Genomic DNA, 21,899 nt, shown 5'->3' on the forward strand with positions numbered 1-21,899 from the left:
AATGTGGATTTCTTTCCTGAAAAGGCTTCGTAACTGGCGCCAAGCACTAATTATTCCGACTGATTCCTTCTCTATTATACAATCACGAGGTTGAACTCTGCTCAAGCAGGAGGTCTGAAGCATTGGCTTTGAAACAATCAAATAAGGCTACCTCTGCTCAAGCAGGAAGTCTGAAGCATTGGCTTTGAAACAATCAAATAAGGCCCTGTTCGATAATCGGAGCGGGGAAAATTGCAACTCCACCATTTTGAATTGTAGCTCCGCCAACTCTGCTCAGGAGTTGTGGAGCGGAGCAATACTTGCGCCAACAGTAGCTGTATTGTATAGCCTTCTCAACTCAGTCTGGCTATGCAAATGCAGTCTCAAATGCACCATTTGCCTGATGTTTGGTTGTCTGTATGTTAGTGGACAAATCCAAGAGATGGTGTTTGGTTGTATGCAACATCTGGTGTGTGGTAACTTTTTTGGTTAGTTGGTGAGGTTACCAGCACATTTCGGCACAACCATGTAGCACACATCATAAGAAGAGCAGAGTATAAATAGAGGATCAACTACTTCAGAATATATTTCAGATAAGCAGTACCACACTTCATAACAGTTCTACGCATAAACCATAAACATAAAACAGTTCAAAGCAGACTCGATAGTACTTAGGGAGGCCCCGGCCCTACTCCTTGGTGGCGAAGGCTTCGTCGTGCTTCCCGCACTTGTTGACGACCTCAATGTCATCGTTGTCGAAGATGATGACCTTGAGGGTGTCGGGAGGAGATTGAACGTCACCATGTAGCCGATCTTGATCTGATGAACGGCTGCGTAGGTGGCCCAACCCTGATCCAGGGTCACCCTGCCGTTCATCAGCTTCACCGTCACCTTCCAGGAGCAACCGGTGTTGTTACTGAGCTTGAATTCCGTCGGCACCGCGACGAAGTGCTTGGTGAAGTCCAGGGGCACGGGGATGCACTCAAGCTTCGGTGCAAGGATGACCTTGCAGAAGTGAGTTGGGCCATCCTCTTGATGGTAGTGGCCGTAGTTGCGACGCTTGTTGCTGGGGGGCTCCTCCATGCCCTCGTTGTCGCCACCCTCAGGCGTCTTCGGGTCCTCCTCGGCGGTGGGCGGCAGCACAACCTCGTCGGGTATTGGGTGAAGGGGCTGCTTGCCCTTGTTGTCAACGGCCGGGAGCACCTCCGTGCCCATCTCATTGCTCTCCTCGATCTGCACATAATTCATGGAGTCAGACACAGCATCGAGTTCATGGCTTATTGAAGAGCATGTAGGTAAAACGGCATGACTGTCGCTCTTCTCCTCCTCTCCATCGCCCCTATATTTACTCACCCCGCCCACCACTACTTACCCACCCTCTCTCTTCTCTCACTGTCAACCTTCCTCCTCCCCATCGCCATGAGCTCTAGCTCCAGCCCCAACACCAACCCCTTCCCTTGGGGTATTTGTTAGGGAACGCAGTATTTCAAAACAATTCCTACGGTCATGCAAGATCTATCTAGGAGATGTATTGCAACGAGAGGGGAGAGTGTGTCTACGTACCCTCGCAGACCGAAAGCGGAAGCGTTTAGTAACGTGGTTGATGTAGTCAAACGTGTTCGCGATCCAACTGATCCAAGCACCGAACGTACAGCACCTCCGCGTTCAGCACACATTCAGCTCGATGACGTCCATCGATCTCTTGATCCAGTTGAGGACGAGGGAGAGTTCCATCAGCACGACGGCGTGGCGACGATGATGATGAAGTTACCGGCGCAGGGCTTCGCCTAAGCACTATAACGATATGATCGGGGTGTGTAACTGTGAAGGGGGGCACCACACACGGCAAAGACAATTGATCTTGTGTGTTCTAGGGTGCCCCTGCCCCCGTATATAAAGGGGAGGGGAGGCTGGCCCTCCTAGGGCGTGCCAGGAGAGGGGAAGCCTACTAGGACTCCAAGTCTAGTAGGTTTCCACCCAAGGAAGAGGGGGAAGGGAAGGAAAGGGGGCGCCGCCCCCTTCCCCTAGTCCAATTCGGACCCAGGGGGCGTGGCCAACCCCTCCCGGCCCTTCCTCTCTTCCCACGAAGGCCCATCGAGGCCCATTAGTTCCCCCGGGGGGTTCTGATAACCCTACGGCACTCCGATAATTATCTGGTATCTCTCGGAACTCATCCGGTGTCCGAATAACATCGTCCAATACATCAATCTTATGTATCGACCATTTCGAGACTCCTCGTCATGTCCGTTATCTCATTCGGTACTCTGAACAAAATTCGGTCATCAAATCACATAACTCATAATACAAATCGTCATCGAACATTAAGCGTGCGGACCCTACGGGTTCGAGAACTATGTATACATGACCGAGACACATCTCCGATCAATAACCAATAGCGGAACCTGGATGCTCATATTGGCTCCTACATATTCTACGAAGATATTTGTAGGTCAAACCGCACAACAACATACGTTGTTCCCTTTGTCATCGGTATGCTACTTGCCCAAGATTCGATGTTGGTATCATCATACCTAGTTCAATCTCGTCACCTGCAAGTCTCTTTACTCGTTCTGTAATGCATCAGCCCGTGGCTAACTCATTAGACACATTGCTTGCAAGGCTCATAGTGATGTGCATTACCAAGAGGGCCCAGAGATATCCGATACACGGAGTGACAAATTCTAATCTCGATCTATGCCAACTCAACAAACACCATCAGGGACACCTGTAGAGCATCTTTATAATCACCCACTTACGTTGTGACGTTTGATAGCACACAAGGTGTTCCTCCGGTATTCGGGAGTTGCATAATCTCATAGTCTGAGGAACATGTATAAGTCATGAAGAAAGCAATAGCAGAAAAACTAAACGATCATTATGCTAAGCTAACGGATGGGTCTTGTCCATCACATCATTCTCTAATGATGTGATCCCGTTCATCAAATGACAACACATGTCTATGGCTAGGAAACTTAACCATCTTTGATTAACGAGCTAGTCAAGTAGAGGTATACTATGGACACTCTGTTTGTCTATGTATCCACACATGTACTAAGTTTCCGGTTAATACAATTCTAGCATGAATAATAAACATTTATCATGATATAAGGAAATATAAATAACAACTTTATTATTGCCTCTAGGGCATATTTCCTTCAGTCTCCCACTTGCACTAGAGTCAATAACCTAGATTACATAGTAATGATTCTAACACCCATGGAGTCTTGGTGCTGATCATGTTTTGCTCATGAGAGAGGCTTAGTTAACGGGTCTGCAACATTCAGATACGTATGTATCTTGCAAATCTCTATGTCTCCCTCCTTGACTTGATCGCGGATGGAATTGAAGCGTCTCTTGATGTGCTTGGTTCTCTTGTGAAATCTGGATTCCTTTGCCAAGGCAATTGCACCAGTATTGTCACAAAAGATTTTCATTGGACCTGATGCATTAGGTATTACACCTAGATCGGATATGAACTCCTTCATCCAGACTCCTTCATTTGCTGCTTCCGAAGCAGCTATATATGTACTCCGCTTCACACGTAGATCCCGCCACGGTGCTCTGCTTAGAACTGCACCAACCGACAGCTCCACCATTCAATAAAAATACGTATCCAGATTGTGACTTAGAGTCATCCGGATCAGTGTCGAAGCTTGCATCGACGTAACCGTTTACGATGAGCTCTTTGTCACCTCCATATACGAGAAACCTATCCTTAGTCCTTTTCAGGTATTTCAGGATGTTCTTAACCGTTGTCCAGTGATCCACTCCTGGATTACTTTGGTACCTTCCTGCTAAACTAATATCAAGGCACACATTAGGTCGGGTACACAGCATTGCATACGTGATAGAACCTATGGCTGAGGCATAGGGAATGACTTTCATGTTTTCTCTATCTTTTGCAGTGGTCGGGCATTGAGTCTGAGTCAACTTCACACCTTGTAACACGGGCAAGAACCCTTTCTTTGACTGATCCATTTTGAACTTCTTCAAAACTTTATCAAGGTATGTGCTTTGTGAAAGTCCAATTAAGCGTCTTGATCTATCTCTATAGATCGTGATGCCCAATATATATGCAGCTTCACCGAGGTCTTTCATTGAAAAATTCTTATTTAAGTATCCTTTTATGCTATTCAGAAATTCAGTATCATTTCCGATCAATAATATGTCATCCACATATAATATCAGAAATGCTACAGAGCTCCCACTCACTTTCTTGTAAATACATGCTTCTCCAAAAGTCTGTATAAAACCATATGCTTTGATCACACTATCAAATCGTATAATCCAACTCCGAGAGGCTTGCACCAGTCCATAAATGGATCTCTGGAGCTTGCACACTTTGTTAGCACCTTTATGATCGACAAAACCTTCTGGATGCATCATATACAACTCTACTTTAAGATATCCATTAAGGAATGCAGTTTTGACATCCATTTGCCAAATTTCACAATCATAAAATGTGACAATTTCTAACATGATTCAGACAGACTTAAGCATCACTACATGTGAGAAGGTCTCATCGTAGTCAACTCCTTAAACTTGTCGAAAACCTTTCGCAACAAGTCGAGCTTTGTAGACAGTAACATTACCGTCAGCGTCAGTCTTCTTCTTGAAGATCCATTTATTCTCTATTGCTTGTTGATCGTCGAGCAAGTCAACCAAACTCCATACTTTGTTCTCATACATGGATCCCATCTCAGATTTCATGGCCTCAAGCCATTTCGCGGAATCTGGGCTCATCATCGCTTCCTCATAGTTCGTAGGTTCGTCATGGTCAAGTAACATGACCTCCAGAACAAGATTACCGTACCACTCTGGTGCGGATCTTGCTCTGGTTGACCTACGAGGTTCGGTAGTAACTTGATCAGAAGTTTCATGATCATCATCATTAGCTTCCTCACTAATTGGTGTAGGAATCACTGGAACTGATTTCTGTGATGAACTACTTTCCAATTCGGGAGAAGGTACAAATACCTCATGAAGTTCTACTTTCCTCCCACTCACTTCTTTCGAGAGAAACTCTTTCTTTAGAAATGATCCATTCTTAGCAACGAATACCTTGCCTTCGGATCTGTGATAGAAGGTGTACCCAACAGTTTCCTTTGGGTATCCTATGCAAACACATTTCTTCGATTTAGGTTCGAGCTTATCAGGTTGAAGCTTTTTCACATAAGCATCGCAGCCCCAAACTTTAAGAAATGACAACTTGGGTTTCTTGCCAAACCATAGTTCATATGGTGTTGTCTCAACGGATCTAGATGGTGCCCTATTTAACGTGAATTCAGCCGTCTCTAAAGCATAACCCCAGAACGATAGCGGTAAATCAGTAAGACACATCATAGATCGCATCATATCTAATAAAGTGCGATTACGACATTCGTACACACCATTACACTGTGGTGTTCCAGGTGGCGTGAGTTGCGAAACTATTCCGCATTGTTTCAAATGAAGACCAAATTCATAACTCAAATATTCACCTCCATGATTAGATCGTAGAAACTTTATTTTCCTGTTACGATGATTTTCCACTTCACTCTGAAATTCTTTGAACTTTTCAAATGTTTCAGACTTATGTTTCATTAAGTAGATATACCCATATCTAGTCAAATCATCTATGAAGGCCAGAAAATAATGATACATATCGCGAGCATCAACACTCATCGGACTGCATACATCAGTATGTATTATTTCCAATAAGTCTATTGCTCGCTCCATTGTTCTAGAGAACGGAGTCTTAGTCATCTTGCCCATGAGGCATGGTTCGCAAGCATCAAGTGATTCAAAAATCCCATCAGTATGGAGTTTCTTCATGCGCTTTACACCAATATGACATAAACAGCAGCGCCACAAACAAGTTGCACTATCATTATTAAACTTATATCTTTTGGCTTCAATACTATGAATATGTGTATCACTACTATCGAGATTCAATAAAAATAGACCACTCATCAAGGGTGCATGACCATAAAAGATATTACTCATATAAATGGAACAACCATTATTCTCTGATTTAAATGAATAACCGTCTCACATAAAACAAGATCCAGATAAAATGTTCATGCTTAACGCTGGCATCAAATAACAATTATTCAGGTCTAATACTAATCCCGAAGGTAGATGTAGAGGTAGCGTGCCGACGGCGATCACATCGACTTTGGAACCATTTCCCACGCGCATCGTCACCTCGTCCTTAGCCAATCTTCGTTTAATCCGTAGCCCGTATTTCGAGTTGCAAATATGAGCAACAGAACCAGTATCAAATACCCAGGAGCTACTATGAGCATTAGTAAGGTACACATCAATAACATGTATATCAAATATACCTTTCACTTTGCCATCCTTCTTATCCGCCAAATACTTGGGACAGTTCCGCTTCCAGTGACTAGTCCCTTTGTAGTTGAAGCACTCAGTCTCAGGCTTAGGTCCAGACTTGGGCTTCTTCACTTGAGCAGAAACTTGCTTGCCGTTCTTCTTGAAGTTCCCTTTCTTCCATTTGCCCTTCTTCTTGAAACCAGTGGTCTTGTTGACCATCAACACTTGATGCTCCTTCTTGATTTCTACCTCCGCATCCTTTAGCATTGCGAAGAGCTCGGGAATTGTCTTATCCATCCCTTGCATATTATAGTTCATCACGAAGCTTTTGTAGCTTGGTGGCAGTGATTGAAGAACTCTGTCAATGACACTATCATCAGGAAGATTAACTCCCAGTTGAGTCAAGTGGTTGTGGTACCCAGACATTATGAGTATATGTTCACTGACAGAACTATTCTCCTCCATCTTGCAGTTATAGAACTTATTGGAGACTTCATATCTCTCAATTCGGGCATTTTCTTGAAATACTAACTTCAACTCCTGGAACATATCATATGCTCCATGACGTTCAAAACGTCGTTGAAGTCCCGATTCTAAGCCGTAAAGCATGGCACACTAAACTATCGAGTTGTCATCAGCTTTGCTCTGCCAGATGTTCATAACATCTGGTGTTGCTCCTGCAGCAGGCTTTGCACCTAGCGGTGCTTCCAGGACGTAATTCTTATGTGCAGCAATGAGGATAATCCTCAAGTTATGGACCCGGTCCGTGCAGTTGCTACCATCATCTTTCAACTTAGTTTTCTCTAGGAACGCATTAAAATTCAAAGGAACAGTAGCATGGGCCATTTATCTACAACAACATAAACATGCAAAATAATATTAGGTACTAAGTTCATGATAAATTAAAGTTCAATCAATCACATTACTTAAGAACTCCCACTTAGATAGACATCCCTCTAGTCATCTAAATGATCACGTGATCCATATCAACTAAACCATGTCCAATCATCACGTGAGATGGAGAAGTTTTCAATGGTGAACATCACTATGTTGATCATATCTACTATATGATTCACGCTCGACCTTTCGGTCTCAGTGTTCCGAGGCCATATCTGCATATGCTAGGATCGTCAAGTGATAACCCACAAGTATAGGGGATCACAACAGTTTTCGAGGGTAGAGTATTCAACCCAAATTTGTTGATTCGACACAAGGGGAGCCAAAGAATATTCTCAAGTATTAGCAGCTGAGTTGTCAATTCAACCACACCTGGAAACTTAATATCTGCAGCAAAGTATTTAGTAGCAAAGTAATATGATAGTAGTGGTAACGATAGCAAAAGGTAACAGTAGTAAAAGCAATGTTTTTGGTATTTTGTAGTGATGATAGCAATAGCAACGGGAAAGTAAATAAGCGAAGAACAATATATGGAAAGCTCGTAGGCAATGGATCAGTGATGGAGAATTATGCCGGATGCGGTTCCAAACATAACCTAGGGCGACACAGAACTAGCTCCAGTTCATAGATATAATGTAGGCATGTATTCCAAACATAGTCATACGTGCTTATGGAAAAGAACTTGCATGACATCTTTTGTCCTACCCTCCCGTGGCAGCGGGGTCCTTACGGAAACTAAGGGATATTAAGGCCTCCTTTTAATAGAGAACCGGAACAAAGCATTAACACATAGTGAATATATGAACTCCTCAAACTACGGTCATCACCGGTAAGTATCCCGATTATTGTCACTTCGGGGTTAACGGATCATAACACATAATAGGTGACTATAGACTTGCAAGATAGGATCAAGAACACTCATATATTGATGAAAACACAATAGGTTCAGATCTGAAATCATGGCACTCGGGCCCTAGTGACAAGCATTAAGCATAGCAAAGTCATAGCAATATCAATCTCAGAACATAGTGGACACTAGGGATCAAACCCTAACAAAACTAACTCGATTACATGATAGATCCCATCCAACCCATCACCGTCCAGCAAGCCTACGATGGAATTACTCATGCACGGCGGTGAGCATCATGAAATTGGTGATGGAGGATGGTTGATGATGACGATGGCGACGGATTCCCCTCTCCGGAGCCCCAAACGGACTCCAGATCAGCCCTCCTGAGAGGTTTTAGGGCTTGGCGGTGGCTCCGTATCGTAAAACGCGATGATTTCTTCTCTCTGATTTTTTTCTCATCAAAACTCAATATATGGAGGTGGAGTTGGAGTCGGAGAGGCAACAGGGGGCCCATGAGGTAGGGGGCACGCCCTAGGGGGGCAGGCGTGCCCCCACCCTCGTGGCAAGGTGGTGGGCCCCCTGGCCTTCATCTTTGGCAGGTATTTATCTTATTTTCTGGAAAGTGGCTCCGTGAAGTTTCAGGTCATTCTGAGAACGTTTGCTCCTGCACATAAATAACACCATGGTAATTCTGCTGAAAACAGCGTCAGTCCGGGTTAGTTCCATTCAAATCATGCAAGTTAGAGTCCAAAACAAGGGCAAAAGTGTTTGGAAAAGTAGATACGTTGGAGACGTATCATCAAGTTTAACCTGAGTATTTTGCTTGTGCAAAACTGGCTTGCACCCGTTGTATGTGAACATAGAGCTTATCACACCCGATCATCACGTGGTGTCTTGGCACGACGAACTATAGCAACGATGCATACTCAGGGAGAACACTTATACCTTGAAATTTAGTGAGAGATCATCTTATAATGCTACCGCCATACTAAGAAAAATAAGATGCATAAAGGATAAACATCACATGCAATCAAAATAAGTGATATGATATGGCCATTATCATCTTGTGCCTTTGATCTCCATCTCCAAAGCACCATTATGATCACCATCGTCACCGGATTGACACCTTGATCTCCATCGAAGCATCATTGTCGTCTCACCAACTATTGCTTCTACGACTATCGCTACCGCTTAGTGATAAAGTAAAGCAATTACATGGCGATTGCATTTCATACAATAAAGCGACAACCATATGGCTCCTGCCAGTTGCCGATAACTATTAAAAAACATGATCATCTCATACAAAAATTTATATCATCCCGTCTTGACCATATCACATCACAGTATGCCCTGCAAAAATAAGTTACACGTCCTCTACTTTGTTGTTGCAAGTTTTACGTGGCTGCTACGTGCTTCTAGCAAGAACCTTTCTTACCTACGCATGAAAACCACAACGATTTTTTGTCAAGTGTGTTGTTTTAACCTTCAACAAGGACCGGGCGTAGTCAAACTCGATTCAACTAAAGCTGGAGAAATAGACACCCACTAGCCACCTGTGTGCGAAGCACGTCGGTAGAACCAGTCTCATGAACGCGGTCATGTAATGTCGGTCCGGGCCGCTTCATCCAACAATACCGCCAAATCAAAGTAAGACGTTGCTGGTAAGTAGTATGACTATTATCGCCCACAACTCTTTGTGTTCTACTCGTGCATATAACATCTACGCATAGACCTGGCTCGGATGCCACTGTTGGGGAATGCAGTATTTCAAAAAAATTCCTACGATCACGCAAGATCTATCTAGGAGATGTATAGCAACGAGAGGGTAGAGTGTGTCTATGTACCCTCGTAGACCAAAAGCGGAAGCATTTAGTAACACGGTTGATGTAGTCGAACGTCCTCGCGATCCAACCGATCCAAGCACCGAACGTACGACACCTCCGTGTTCAGCACACGTTCACCTTGATGATGTCCCTCGATCTCTTGATCTAGTTGAGGATGAGGGAGGGTTCCATCAGCACGACGGTGAGGCGACGGTGATGACAATTGATCTTGTGAGTTCTAGTGTGCCCCCTGCCCCCGTATATAAAGGAGCGAGGGGTGGCCGGCCGGCCCTCCTAGGGTGCACCAGGCGAGGGGAATCCTACTAGGACTCCAAGTCCTAGTACGTTTCCACCTAAGGAAGAGGGGGAAGAAGGAAGGAAGAGGGGGAAGGGAAGGAAAGGGGGGCGCCGCCCTCTTCCCCTAGTCCAATTTGGACCCAAGGGGGGGGGGCGGCCAGCCCCTCCTGGCCCTTCCTCTCTTCCCACTAAGGCCCATCGAGGCCCATTAGTTCCCCCGGGGGTTTCGATAACCCTCGGCACTCCGGTAATTATCCGGTACCTCTCGGAACTCATTCGGTGTCCGAATAACATTGACCAATATATCAATCTTTATGTCTCGACCATTTCGAGACTCCTCATCATGTCCGTGATCTCATCCAAGACTCCAAACAAACTTCGGTCATCAAATCACATAACTCATAATACAATTCATCATCGAACTTTAAGCGTGCAGACCCTACGGGTTCGAGAACTATGTAGACATGACTGAGACACATCTCCGGTCAATAACCAATAGTGGAACCTGGATGCTCATATTGGCTCCTACATATTCTCCGAAGATCTTTATCGGTCAAACCGCACAACAACATACGTTGTTCCCTTTGTCATCAGTATGTTACTTGCCAGAGATTCGATCGTCGGTATCATCATACCTAGTTCAATCTCGTCACCGGCAAGTCTCTTTACTCATTCTGTAATGCATCATCCCGTGGCTAACTCATTAGACACATTACTTGCAAGGCTCATAGTGATGTGCATTACTGAGAGGGCCCAGAGATACCTCCCCGATACATGGAGTGACAAATTCTAATCTCGATCTATGCCAACTCAACAAACACCATCGGAGACACCTGTAGAGCATCTTTATAATCACCCAGTTACACTGTGACGTTTGATAGCACACAAGGTGTTCCTCCGGTATTCGGGAGTTGCATAATCTCATAGTCCGAGAACATATATAAGTCATGAAGAAAGCAATAGTAGAAAAACTAAATGATCATTATGCTAAGCTAATGGATGGGTCTTGTCCATCACATCATTCTCTAATGATGTGATCCTGTTCATCAAATGACAACACATGTCTATGGCTAGGAAACTTAACCATCTTTGATTCACGAGCTAGTCAAGTAGAGGCATACTAGGGACACTCTGTTTGTCTATGTATCCACACATGCACTAATTTTACGGTTAGTACAATTCTAGCATGAATAATAAACATTTATCATGATATAAGGAAATATAAATAACAACTTTATTATTGCCTCTAGGGCATATTTCCTTCGGTATTGGCTGGTGAGCCTTCTTCCTCGGGTGGTCGACTGGTGACCGCACCAAGTTCGAGAACACCGTGGAGGTGTGCTCGAACTTTGGCTCCATGCCTGAAATGCAGAAGGAATCTAATGTAGTGCTCATGAGGTCCACTACACAAGAGCTGAAGACCCTGATTCCTGACCCAGCGAAGGGCACGATGGTAGTTGACATCATTCGCTGAGCCAGGAATCAGGCCATCTCCAACGACACTAAATAGAGGAAGAAGTGGTGCAAGTACAAGAACTACTGGGCTCGTAATGACCGTTGTGCCACAGTGTACAGGGAGATGGCAATCGCGCCGCCGTCGGTCATCGGTGGGTAGCCTAAGGAGGAGGAAGAACCGGTGCAGATGCCAGCGAGGGCGTCGGAGCCAGGCCGTCGTACCTGGCAGATCGACCTCGACTCCGCCGAGGACGAAGACGACAACCTGCTAGCCCGCACGGCAATGAAGAGGAAGAAGGCCAGCGGCTCGACCCGCCGCTCCGCACGCCGGTGACGACCGCCGCGGTGAGCCGGTGTCTGTTGTGTACCCCCAATCCCCCAATCCCCCTTCTGCATCCGCATCTACCTCTATTCCGATCTTGCATGAACTAGTTTGAAGTACTATGAACTCGTATGAACTAGTATGAACTACCTCTACATGCTTATCTACCCCTATTTCCCATTCCCCTTCACCGTGGATCGAATCTGTCGCCAGATCGAACGGGAAAAAGTTCTACATGTCGAACAGAGAGAAATGCTTACCGCCATTGCCACGGGCCAAGTGATGATCCGCTCGCCAGTGATGGAGTCTGGTGGTCTTCTTGATCTGCTTCGATCCGCCACTGCTGGTGAGAGTTGGGAGAGTGGGGGCGAGTGGGGAGAGGGAGCGGTGAGGCTAATAATTAACGGCGCTTCGGGAAGCAACGCGACTTCTCGAGCGTGGCCGTGCGCGTGCAGCTGCCGCCACCCACGTGCACCTCTCGGGCCTGGCCCTTGAGAAACTGCTGATTCATGCATTCCCAGGGAGCCAGGCCCAGGAGTGCTTTAAGGTTCGTGCCATGCGGGCCGAACAGTGAAAGCAGACAACCAATTGGCCCGTTTTCGTCCTGCGCGAGCCAGGCCGGGCCTCATGCAGGCTACCAAACATGCCCTAAGTGAATTGTAGCTCCGCCAACTCTGCTCAGGAGTTGTGGGGCGGAGCAATACCGAACAACGCCTAAGTGAATGGTGAAAATCAGCACATGAACTTCAGTTTTTATACTAAAAGTTAGGTGGACATCATGCCAAAAGGAGTTGGATTGAAGCTACAAACCAACCTTGGCTGGATGGTTAGGTGAACAGTGATATCTCAGTCCACTAGGGTTTAAATCTTGGTGCTCGCATTTATCCTGAATTTATTTCAGGATTTCCGGCGACACATGTTCAGTGGGAGGATATGTTCCCGTCGACTACGAGGCACCTACGGCGACTTTGTAAAATCTCAAGATGATATGCCGGCTCAGTCTCTCGGGGGTGTTCATAAGGGTGGGGTGTGCGTGTTCATAGGGTTGAGTGTATGCACGTATTTATGAGCGTTGCGTCTGTACTATGTTAAAAAAAAGTTGGATTGAAGCTGGTATGTTTTGTAGACACGGGAGTTTCACATGACACAAATGAACATGGTGCCCAAAGCCGAGGAACAAGGATGCTCGGCCTAAAAACCAAGCACGAAATAGACCAACGTGACATCCAACGTCGCCAAAGCCAACCCCCGGGGACGCCGCGAACAAGCAATATAGCTCCTTCATGAAGGAGATTAGCGCCTGAAGAATCGGACCTAGGGTTTCCCCTGAGCTCAAAAAGGGACGCGGATGAAGGCCATGGCAGCGTCTCGAAGAAGGGGAACGACACCCGCGAGTATTTTCGCTGCCAGCATAGGCAAGCCGAGCCAGGATTTCTCCTTGGATGGGTCTAAGTAATCTCATAGTTGCCTGATCCGGATACGGAGATGAGGGGGGCATGTCGATGGTAGGAATCGTCATGTCGAGAAGGGGGTTGGCGGGGCTCTCGCATAAGAGTGAGGTATGAAGGTGTACAGTAGGTCGAGGAGGCGACGAGGCAGAGAGGACTAGCACAGGGAAACGACAGCGGCCAACAACTCCGACAAGCTAGTCCCTGGAGAGAATGCAGACCCCAACAGCCGAGGCGATAGCCGTCGGGATGTGGCAAGCCATAGACACTGGAGAATGCAGCCCCAAGGCCGCCGAGGTCGGAGCAGCGCAGGCAAAAGCCCATTGCGAGGCGCCCCACGCCCACCGCACCACCAAGCCGTCGTGCCGCCGAAGGCAGACGCCGCTGAGGAACAACCACCGTTGCCTCGACACGCTGCCACACCGGAGCTGCCACCGCAGCTCGAAGGAAGGCGTGACAGGAGACGAGGAGACACACATACACAAGGCGGGCTCGCAAGCTCGGACAACCTATTAAGTTGTGATCCAAATTTATATCTGGGCTAACTTCTGACTGAGTGGAGCGGAGGCCCGTCGCCGTCCTTTTTAAGGCTGACAGTACTTGTTTTTAGGCTTTTGTGGGACACAAGGGATGGGTTTAAAACTTTTTCTCAGTCAGCAGGAAGTTGTTTTAAGTCAGGCCCAGGGCTTCGTTTGCGCTTTTAGTTTGCGCTAACGGGCACATCGATGTTCGAGTTCTTTACACAAAATGTTACATATTGTTCTAAAATTTATGGGTTGCAGGCACAACTTTTCCTTATGTCCAATCATTTTTAAACATTATAGTTTTGTGTGACAAATGCGTAAAAAACTGAGGTTCCTCAATATTTAATCCCCTACTTTTGACAGCAAGGGATAGAAACCGAGGTGATACCATGATAAAAAAATACGAGATGATATAGGAAGTATACAAGTTTAAGCAATAAGATAGGACGGCACAGATTTGTCATACGGTAAACATAAATCAAAGATCAATCGATGAACGAGTTTGTCGCCTTATCGATTTCTTTTCAGTGAAACATCAACCATGAATGCATGCCAATCTCAATCGTTCATGTCAATCGGTCGGGCAAATTATCAAAACATCAAGAGTAGCCATCTTTCATGTCTCGTCAGCCTTGCGGTCTGGCACTACTATCTGATTAGCACACCTGAAATGATTCCTTCATTTAGTGTTTCTTTGAAAAGGTGTTCTCCTTCATGCATGCGCAACGTGAACGTACACGTTGAGTGACAAGCAAATCAGAAAATAACTAGCACTACCCAAAAAATTCTCAACTGGAATATATCTGGCACTACCTAAAAATATCACAACTAGAAAACTAGGCTTCTAATTTCTCCTACACTGGCATTAGTTAAACATTTGAACCGAAACCTTACTCCGTAAACTTGAAAATATTACAATGAAAGGAAGGAAATGGAAAAACGGATGGAATAGACACGCGAACTTGAAAAAGCACTAATAAACCGATATTATATGTGGTTAATCACCATAGATAAACTCAAGCACTGCACAAGGGTGCCCTCGGCACTATCGGAAGGCCTCACCGTGTCGGGATCAAGTAGATGATTGCAGCAGCAACACCCACTTACTCGACAAGTATCCCCCCAGCACCATTGAAAGGCATCACCATGCCGAGAACAAGTGGATTGCAACAACAACACCCGCTTACTCAACAACTATCAATGTGGAGTGTCGACGGCTTTTCACTGTTCGCCGAATGTTATATATCACTGCATTAATAAATCATTGCACCCAAGCCGCTCACTGGCTAACTCAGGTTTCGAGGCTTGGCATCAACACCATCAATGGGCATTGCAAACGTGAGTGTAGAAAAAACACGAACCTTGCTAGCTTGCTAGCATACTAAGTGGTCATTACCACAAAGACAACAACCAACCGGGACTACACCAAACACACATAACTCAACTACGGATTGGCAACCAACATTGTGGAACAAACTCTAGCATGCACGACTAATAGGCAGATGTAATCAGAGGTGGCGCCATGCGAGACACTACTGCAATATGCTGCTAACACGACACTACGATCAGAGACCCTTTGACGAAACTGTGTGTGATGCATTAATCACAAACGGCGATGCAAAAAATCCGTCAAAAAAGATGCAAAATGTTTGCGATGGATGGTACATCAAACACGATTCCGATTTTAGTTGCGTGTGCGATGAGGGGAATACGGTTGACCTATACGAACTGTTTGCGATGAGACAGAACAATAGAAACGGGCAGCCAGATCAAGGTGTGTGCGATATACGACATACAATTCACTCTGATGAACTGTTTACGATGATTGAGGTGAACACAAACGATTCAGCGTAACAAGATGTGTGTGATACCCGGCAAACAGGTCGGTAATCAGAATTGTGTGCGATCATTATAGACAGCCCATACGGTCTTTTTTTGTGAATTGTGTGCTCGTCAGGTCACACAGTTCAACAAACCAACCTGTGGGCGATAATGTAGAAGATCTTTGTCGAATACATATTACTAACCGTCTGCGATGAGATTGACGGGATAAACAGAGATATATACAGTCTGCTTAATTTAGTCCTTCTTCTTCTTGTTGTTGTTGTTGGATGGCCCCACGACATCGTCTTGGCGAGGACACTTCTTGCCGCTGATCGTTGGCTTTTCATCGCCACCGCCTTCATCATCATCATTGCTGTCGCCGTCCTCCTCCTCCTTGTTCGACCATTCCCCCTCATCATCATCGTCGTCCTCTTGTTCGTCCTTCGACGGCTCCTCGTCCGTCTGGTTGTCATCTGATGACTCCAGAGGCGGCGTCCCTTCCATGAACTGGATATAATCGAGGTCTGAGCTCGACGCCAGACTCATGGAACACGAGCAGGATGATTCCGATGTTGACCTATCATCGGGCGCCAGACTACTGGCCGAACTGTCGTCTGTTGGGGAACATAATATTTCAAAAAATTCCTATGATCATGCAAGATCTATCTAGGAGAAGCATAGAAACGAGCGGGGAGAGTGTGTCCACGTACCCTCGTAGACCGAAAGCGAAAGCGTTTAGTAACGCGGTTGATGTAGTCGAACGTCTTCGCGATCCAACCGATCCAAGTACCGAACGCACGGGACCTCCGCGATCTGCACACGTTCAGCTCGGTGACATCCCCTGAACTCTTGATCCAGTTGAGGCCGAGGGAGAGTTTCATCAGCACGACGGCGTGGTGACGGTGATGATGATGTTACCGGTGCAGGGCTTCGCCTAAGCACTACGATGATATGACCGAGATGTTAACTATGGAGGGGGGGCGCAGCACATGGCTAGGAACAATTGATGTGTGTTCTAGGGGTGCCCTCCCCACGTATATAAAGGAGGGGGAGGGAGGGAGGCACCCTAGGGCGCGCCCAAGTAGGAGGAATCCTACTTGGGCCCCTAATCCAATTCGCCCCCCTTACCATATTTGGACAAGGGGAAAGGAAGGAGGGGGGAGGGGAAGGAAGTAGGAGTCCTACTTCATACTTTCCTTTTCCTCCTCTCCTTTTCCTTTCTCCCCACGTGGCTAGCCCTATAGGGGGCGCACCAGCCCCTTGTGGGCTGGTGTGTTCCCTTACTTGGCCCATTAAGCCCATATCTTTGCCGGGGATTGCCCGGAACCCCTTCTGGTGACCCAGTATCACCCGGAACACTTTCGGTGTCCGAATATAGCCTTCCAATATATGAATCATTACCTCTCGACCATTTCGAGACTCCTCGTCATGTCCGTGATCTCATCCGGGACTCTGAACAAACTTCGGTACATCAAATCACATAACTCATAATACAAATCGTCATCGAACGTTAAGCTGCGGACCCTACGGGTTCGAGAACTATGTAGACATGACCGAGACACATCTCCGGTCAATAACCAATAGCGGAACCTGGATGCTCATATCGGCTCCTACATATTCTACGAAGATCATTACCAGTCAAACCGCATAACAACATACGTTGTTCCCTTTGTCATCGGTATGTTACTTGCCCGAGATTCGATCGTCGGTATCATCATACCTAGTTCAATGTCGTTACCGGAAAGTCTCTTTACTCGTTCCATAATGCATCATCCCACAACTAACTCATTAGTCACATTGCTTGGAAGGCTGATAGTGATGAGCATTAACAAGAGGGCCCAGAGATACCTCTCTGATACATGGAGTGACAAATCCTAATCTTGATCTATGCCAACTCAACAAACACCACCGGAGACACCTATAGAGCATCTTTATAATCACCTAGTTACGTTGTGACATTTGATAGCACACAAGGTGTTCCTCTGGTATTCGGGAGTTGCATAATCTCATAGTCAGAGGAACATGTATAAGTCATGAAGAAAGCAATAGCAATAAAACTAAACGATCATTTATGCTAAGCTAACATATGGGTTATGTCCATCACATCATTCTCTAATGATGTGATCATGTTCATCAAATGACAACACATGTCTATGGTTAGGAAAATTAACCATCTTTGGTTAATGAGCTAGTCAAGTAGAGGCATACTAGGGACACTCTGTTTGTCTATGTATTCACACATGTACTAGGTTTCCAGTTAAAACAATTCTAGCATGAATAATAAACATTTATCATGATATAAGGAAATATAAATAACAACTTTATTATTGCCTCTAGGGCATATTTCCTTCAGTCTCCCACTTGCACTAGAGTCAATAATCTAGTTCACATCGCCATGTGATTTAACACCTATAGTTCACATCGTTATGTGATTTAATACTCTATAGTTCACATCGCTATGTGACCAATACCCAAAGGGTTTACTAGAGTCAATAATCTAGTTCACATCGCCATGTGATTAATACCCAAAGAGTACTAAGGTGTGATCATGTTTTGCTTGTGAGAGAAGTATAGTCAACGGGTTTGCCACATTCAGATCCTTATGTGTTTTGCAAATTTATATGTCTACAATGCTCTACATGGAGCTAATCTAGCTAATTGCTCCCACTTTCAATATGTATCTAGATCGAGACTTAGAGTCATCCAGATCGGTGTCAAAGCTTGCATCGACGTAACTCTTTACAACAAACTCTTTGTCACCTCCATAACCGAGAAACATTTCTTTATTCCACTGATGATAATTTTGACCGATGTCCAGTGATCCACTCCTGGATCACTATTGTACCCTCTTGCCAAACTCATGGTGAGGTACATAATAGGTGTGGTACACAGGATAGCATACTTTATAGAACCTATGACCGAGGCATAGGGAATGACTTTTCATTCTCTTTCTATTTTCTGCCGTGGTCAGGTTTTGAGTCTTTACTCAACTTCATACCTTGCAACATAGGAAAAACTCCTTCTTTGACTGTTCCATTTTGAACTACTTCAAAAACTTGTCAAGGTATGTACTCAATGAAAAAATTTATCAAGTGTCTAGATCTATCTCTATAGATCTTGATGCTCAATATGTAAGCATCTTCACCGATGTCTTTCTTTGAAAAACTCCTTTCAAATATCCTTTTATGCTATCCAGAAATTCAATATCATTTCCGATCAACAATATGGCATCCACATATAATATCAGAAATGCTACAGAGCCCCACTCACTTTCTTGTAAATACAGGCTTCTCCAAAAGTTTGTATAAAACTATATGCTTTGATCAACTCATCAAAGCGTATATTCCAACTCCGAGATGCTTGCACCAGTCCATAGATGGATCGTTGGATCTTGCACACTTTGTTAGCACCTTTAGGATTGACAAAACCTTCTGGTTGCATCATATACAACTCTTTTTTGATAAATCCATTAAGGAATGTAGTTTTGATATCCATTTGCCAGATTTCATAAAATGCGGCAACTGCTAACATGATTCGGACAGACTTCTAAGCATCGATATGAGTGGGAAAATCTCATCATAGTCAACACCTTGAACTTGTCAAAAACCTTTTGCGACAATTCGAGCTTTGTAGATAGTAACACTACTATCAGTGTCCGTCTTCCTCTTGAAGATCCATTTATTCTAAATGGCTCACCGATCATCGGGCAAGTCAATCAAAGTCCATACTTTGTTCTCATACATGGATCCTATCTCAGATTTCATGGCCTTAAGCCATTTCGCGGAATCTGGGCTCATCATCGCTTCCTCATAGTTTGTAGGTTCGTCATGGTCTAGTAACATGACTTCCAGAACAGGATTACCGTACCACTCTAGTGCGGAACGTACTCTGATTGACCTACGAGGTTCGGTAGTAACTTGATCTGAAGTTTCATGATCATCATAATTAACTTCCTCACTAATTGGTGTAGGCATCACTAGAACCGGTTTCAGTGATGAGCGACTTTCAAATTCAAGAGAAGGTACAATTACCTCATCAAGTTCTACTTTCCTCCCACTCACTTCTTTCGAGAGAAACTCCTTCTCTAGAAAGGATCCACTCTTAGCAACAAAGACCTTGCCTTCGGATCTGTGATAGAAGGTGTACCCATTAGTTTATTTTGGGTATCCTATGAAGACGCACTACTCTGATTTGGGTTTGAGCTTATCAGACTGAAACTTTTTCACATAAGCATCGCAACCCCAAACTTTAAGAAACGATAGCTTAGGTTTCTTGCTAAACCACAGTACATACAGTGTCATCTCAACGGATTTTTAGACGGTGCCCTATTTAACGTGAATGCAGCTGTCTCTAATGCATAACCCCAAAACGATAGTGGTAAATCGGTAAGAGACATCATAGATCGCACCATATCTAATAAAGTATGGTTACGACATTCGGACACACCATTACTCCGTGGTGTTCCAGGTGGCATGAGTTGTGAAACTTATTCCACATTGTTAATGAAGGCCAAACTCGTAACTCAAATATTTGCTTCCGCGATCAGATCGTAGAAACTTTATTTTCTTGTTACGATGATTCTTAACTTCACTTTGAATTTCTTTGAACTTTTCAAATGTTTCAGACTCGTGTTTCATTAGTAGATATACCCACATCTGCTCAAATCAACTGTGAAGATCAGAAAATAACGATACCCGCCGTGAGCCTCAACACTGATCGGATCGCATACATCAGTATGTATTATTTCCAATAAGTCAGTTGCTTGCTTCACTATTCTGGAGAACAGAGTCTTAGTCATCTTGCCCATGAGGCATGGTTCGCAAGCATCAAATGATTCATAATCAAGTGATTCCAAAATCCCATCAGCATGGAGTTTCTTCATGCGCTTTACACCAATATGACCTAAACGGCAGTGCCACATATAAGTTGCACTATCATTATTAACTTTGCATCTCTTGGCTTCAATATTATGAATATGTGTATCACTACGATCGAGATTCAACAAATCATTTATATTGAGTGTATGAACATAGAAGGTTTTATTCATGTAAATAGAACAACAATTATTCTTTGACTTAAATGAATAACCGTATTGCAATAAACATGATCCAATCATATTTATGCTCAACGCAAACACCAAATAACATTTATTTTAGGTTCAACACTAATCCCGAAGGTAAAGGGAGTGTGTGATGGTGATCTTATCAACCTTGGAATCACTTCCAACACACATCGTCACCTTGCCCTCAACTAGTTTCTGTTCATTTTGTAATTCCTGTTTCAAGTTACTAATCATAGCAACTGAACCAGTATCATATACACAGGGGCTATTATGAACACTAGTAAAGTACACATCAATAATCTGTATATCAAATATACCTTTGTTCACTTTGCCATCCTTCTTATCCGCAAAGTATTTGGGGTAGCTCCGCTTCCAGTGGTGTCGGGGGTTGGGTGCGACATATGCCAAAGGATGGCTTATCATGGTGGGGGCGAGTAGAACGTTGCCGGTGCCTGGAAACGGGATAAGGCGAAGACATGCACGCCGGCGAATCTTACCCAGCTTCAGGGCTCTCCGGGGAGATAATACCCCTACTTCTACTCTACGGGGTCTCCGCATGATCACTATGGCAAAGTGTTTACACGGTTGCTCCTTGAGCTATTTCCTGGCGGTAGGAGAAGGCAAGGCTAGCTCTCTCCTTCCTATATGATCTGGTCTAGTGCTAATGGATTCCAACCCTTTGCATGGATGCCCTGGGGGTTTATATAGGCCTACCCCCCATGGGTACAATGGTAATCCGGCTGGGCGCGGGCCCAGCCATCAGTCTCTCTGGCCGCCGTCTTATCCGCCGACTCCTGGGGCCCGCTGACTGGTGGGCCCCGCCGACTGGCTTGGTATGGAGCCGACAGGCCGCGTCCGCCGCGGGCGGGTCTTGCCGGCTGCAGATTACTGTTGCCATGCCTCTAATGACGCAGGCTCGGTCATGAGGTCATGGCGACAGCTCCGCCGTCTGGCGGGTGATCACTGTGGACACTACTTGTCGTGTCTGATTAATGGCGCGTGGGGCCCGTGGGAGGGTCTGGCCGACTTCTGGTGGCCGACTCCCATCCGGGCCGACTTGTGGTGCTTTCGCCGTCTTTCGTACGCCTGCTGACTGGTGGGAC

At 45.2% G+C, this 21,899-nt stretch overlaps 1 pseudogene; it reads right to left on the reverse strand.

Moving 5' to 3' along the window:
* Positions 1–667: 667 nt before the first annotated feature.
* LOC147965580 (uncharacterized) lies at positions 668–16,280 on the reverse strand (annotated as a pseudogene).
* Between the last annotated feature and the right edge of the window lie 5,619 nt (positions 16,281–21,899).

The sequence above is a fragment of the Triticum urartu genome, chromosome 6A (assembly GCF_056163025.1).
Source record: "Triticum urartu cultivar PI428250 chromosome 6A, HENAU_Tu73, whole genome shotgun sequence".
Taxonomy (NCBI): Eukaryota; Viridiplantae; Streptophyta; class Magnoliopsida; order Poales; family Poaceae; genus Triticum; species Triticum urartu.